The 4,264-nt window shown below is 38.6% G+C and overlaps 1 pseudogene across 1 annotated transcript; it reads right to left on the reverse strand.

Annotated features, from left to right (window-relative positions):
* Window positions 1-1,536: 1,536 nt before the first annotated feature.
* Window positions 1,537-3,593, reverse strand: LOC308337422 (small ribosomal subunit protein uS12-like; annotated as a pseudogene). Its single transcript has 2 exons — window positions 3,564-3,593; window positions 1,537-1,987 (listed from the first exon to the last, which is right to left on the reverse strand). The product of its transcript is annotated as a small ribosomal subunit protein uS12-like (transcript).
* Window positions 3,594-4,264: the final 671 nt, after the last annotated feature.

Raw genomic sequence — 4,264 nt, forward strand, 5'->3', positions numbered from 1 at the left:
AGGAAGATGTGGTCCATATACACTATGGAGTATTATGCCTCCATCAGAAAGGATGAATACCCAACTTTTGTATCAACATGGATGGGATTGGAGGAGATTATGCTGAGTGAAATAAGTCAAGCAGAGAGAGTCAATTATCATATGGTTTCACTTATTTGTGGAGCATAACAAATAACATGGAGGACATGGGGAGATGGAGAGGAGAAGGGAGTTGAGGGAAATTGGAAGGGGACATGAACCATGAGAGACTATGGACTCTGAAAAACAACCTGAGGGTTTTGAAGGGGCGGGGGTTGGGAGGTCGGGGGAACCAGGTGGTGGGTATTAGGGAGGGCACGTATTGCATGGAGCACTGGGTGTGGTGCAAAAACAATGAATACAGTTACGCTGAAAAGAAATTAAAAAAAAGGTAGGATTCCCTAACATGAGAGCAAAAATTATAGTGGTGTGATTAGGTAAATCTTGGAATAATGAAGGAACAAAAACTTATATCATTATTATCATTATTATCTCTTAATTTTATCTTATTCCTCTTTTGACATTCAAAATTTGAGGTTCTTTCTAACATTAACATAATATTAGCCACATTTACAGTTTAAAAGGAGGCAAGAATACTGTCAACTAGAAAGTGAATCTAAAGGTTATTTGTGTTTGCATTATAGAGTAACAACAGAAACAGGTGGCTGATCTGGAATATTACTTCTGATTGTTGTTACTACACTGAAGAGTTATTTATAGCAGTGGTGCCAAGCATTAGGAAATGAAAATTTCTGTTTTTACCTGTTAGTGTTTAGTATCCTGAACCCTTTCCTTCACTTGTGAAAAGATGATAACTTCAGCTTCCAAGAGATACTGTAGTGATTTACAAGTACCCCAATGGAAACTCAGCATCAAGTCACCAACCAATAGTAAGGACCCATTTATAACATGAATCAGTGAGATGATAGGCACTGAACTGAAGAATAAGAACCACATTTCTCAACTCTTATTTAGGATTTGAGCACTGATTGCTTGGATATGCAGTTACATGTATTTATGGACTATACCATCTGCTAGATCAGGGTTTGTAAGTATGGCCTGTGGATCAAATTCAGCCCACCCTCTGTTTTTATAAATAGTTTTATTGGAAAACACTGACAATATTTTAGCACTACAACAGCATAGTTAAGTAGTTGAGGCAGAAACTACATAGCCCCAAAAGACCGAAATATTCACTATCTGGCCTTTTACTAAAAAAAAGTTTGCCATTCCTCAGGCTAGATGGTCAAAGTAGATAGAAACCAACCAATATAATTCTTTCAGCAGGTCCACTCCTGCTGAAATTCTGTATTAGGTCTTCTGTTCTTTTTGCCTATCCTCTATTTTTCTGGAATTGTTTATACAAGCCTGGGGACTAGTATCTTCATTCTCAATGAATTAGTCATCTTAGGGATAATAGGTTTAAGAGATTAATATAACCCTTGTTTCTTTCTGAAGAATATTTTATTTATTTGTTTATTTATTTATTGTTTTTTGGCATGTGAAAATTAATTATTGTCATGTTTTCATCAGCAAAATTTGTGATCTTGGTCTTTCCTTTTGACCTTTGCATAAGGGCAGAAGAGAGACATTAGCTACTTTAATTACCCTAAATGAACTCCAGGAATGTCACCAACAGTATGATCTTTGTGACCAAATCCAGCAACCAGAACCTCATCCTTTTCCTCAATAAAATTCAAACAACCATCATTGGGTACAAAGGCTGTGATTTTTTTTTTTTTTTGCCATTCTTGATCATGTAGACCCTGACACACTTCTTGATGGCAGAATTTGGCTTTTTTGCTTCAACCCCTATTTTTTCCAGCACAGTTCCCTTTGCATGGGCAGCGCCTCCAAAAGTGTTGATCTTCAGAACTGTGCTCAAAAGGGCTTTCTTGTATTGTTTATGATGCCATTTCTGATCTAGTCAGTAGCTACGGAGCTTTCTGGAAGTACTAAGACCAGGACCCTACCCATCATGCAGGCACCACAGGCCTGAGTAAAGAGCTCTAAAGAATATTTTTTTAAAAGTAAGCAAACAGGGGCACCTGGGTGGCTCAGTGGGTTAAAGCCTCTGCCTTCGGCTCAGGTCATGATCCTAGGGTCCTGGGATCGAGCCCCACATTGGGCTCTCTGCTCAGCAGGGAGCCTGCTTCCCCCCCCCCCGCCTGCCTCTCTGCCTACTTGTGATCTCTGTCCGTCAAATAAATAAATTAAAAAAAAAGTAAGCAAACAAAAATACATCATATCAAATCTGGATGAGAAGCAATTGGACGTGGACATTCTGTCATTGTGGCAAGCAGCAACTAAGTCACAGATATGGATGACTGAGACCTGAGGACTCTAACAGAATACAAATATCTAGGAGAGAAACAAGCAAAACTGCCTCTTGATGAGGATGAGAAGGGACAGGATCTTTGTGGCAGAAGCTTGAAGTGAATGATGGGGATGTACCTTAGGACTTCGTAGGGATCTGGGAGAGATGGTGTTTCAGATTATACTAGTACATTTAGAGAAAAACATAAGTTTGTGAAGGCTCTTAAGATTGAAAATTTATGCAAGGCTTTGCTGGACCTTGAGCTTTCTGGCTCACTCCATGAAAGGGCCTCTTATACACAGGGGCCTCTCAGAAGGGGAGACACCAGCTGTGAGTTATATTTTAAAGTTCTAGAAAACAGGCTACACAGAGGGTCTGTGTTTATATTATGAGTCACAGCAGGGACAGGTGGTGGGTCTGGAGCTTAATATCTGCAAATGATGTCTCTGACTGCCAGGATTGTTCAGAGGAGTTGTTTGTTTGTAGGAGTGAGTTTGGAAAAGAAATGAGGAAATGAAAAGGATTCTTTCTCTCAGTGACCATTTTAAATACTGGATTCTTTCCTTGAATTTGTTAAGGAAAAATGATACCAATATACAAGGGCTGTTGTAGCAACTTAAATTCATCAACAAAATATAAGCAGAAACTCCAGTGAAAAGAACTGAATGCTAGATAGTACCAGCATTGGGAATAATATAAGAGTGAATAAATAAATAAATGAAGGAATGAATGATGGGGTTTATTCTGGATAAGGAAAAACTAAAAGTAAACACTCTATTTTTCTTGAATAGAGCATCCGAATTCAAATTAACTGCTTGGAAACTTCATTATCTTGTCCTTAAATCTCTCCCTTTTATTCCTGGATTTATATCTCTAAAATGTTATGTGCCATTTCACAGATGTCTTAGCTTGTCACCATAATATCTATCAACATTTTGTGGGTCCATTCCTCACTCAGCAAGATTGACATCAAGGACACATTATACATAACTGACAAGGAAGTCAGGCCAAATACAATTTGCTGTATCCATCCAAATTTTGCCTTAACTGTTTTGACAAAGTTCTGAATTATAGAACAAAAGAGAAACTTGGCAAGACTGGCAACAACAAAGAAAGAGGAAGATACAGCACTGCTCTATATAGAAATCCACACACATGTACACGTATTCACACAAACATAGAAATAAACAGAAAAACTTGTTTTGGACATCCACTCCCTATACCTTACCTCTGGTGGGTCTATCATCACCCAGCCCATTATTAAACCGGGGGCATTTGAAGAGGAACAAGGAGGACATGTTCCACAATTCTGATGAGAAAATTCAACCTTCAATGTGAGCTACAGGATAGTAATAAAGAGAGAGCTATTTCCTCAAAATTTTGCCATCTGTTCTAGGTAGGTTTATGAAGGCTCATTGAAGTATCTGACCCATAGTTAGCTCTATTTCTGTTAAAATTTGCTTTTAAAATTTGAACTAATTTATGAGTGTAGAATGGATAGTGAAGAACATTAAGTCTGAAATGTATTTTACAACTCATTTGGCTTTGCAGTTGTGCTAAACTGTTGCCTGATATATATAACTGGCTTTTGACTGATTAGGACCGTCTTAGTCCAAAGAACTCCTTTCTGCAGTGTCTGCCCCAGCAGTCGACTTCCAGTTCTCGAGCAGGCCTGATGTTCTCTTGAATTCCATAACTTTGCTCACATTGTTACCTCTGCATGCTGTGTCTTATACACACCAGTACTCACTCAGTGCTTTTTATTTCTTGGTGGTGTTGATAATAGTCATGTCATGCTTGTCATCGGGCTAAGAAGCTAGGGCTAGACACTCCAGGAACTTGAATTAGCCTCACGCCAACATTTTGGAATGGAAAGAGCACCGACTGGGGAAATAGAAAGGCCAGATAATGCTGAGTGAAATAAGTCAA

The sequence above is a fragment of the Martes martes genome (genome assembly GCF_963455335.1).
Source record: "Martes martes genome assembly, chromosome: X".
NCBI classification, from domain to species: Eukaryota; Metazoa; Chordata; class Mammalia; order Carnivora; family Mustelidae; genus Martes; species Martes martes.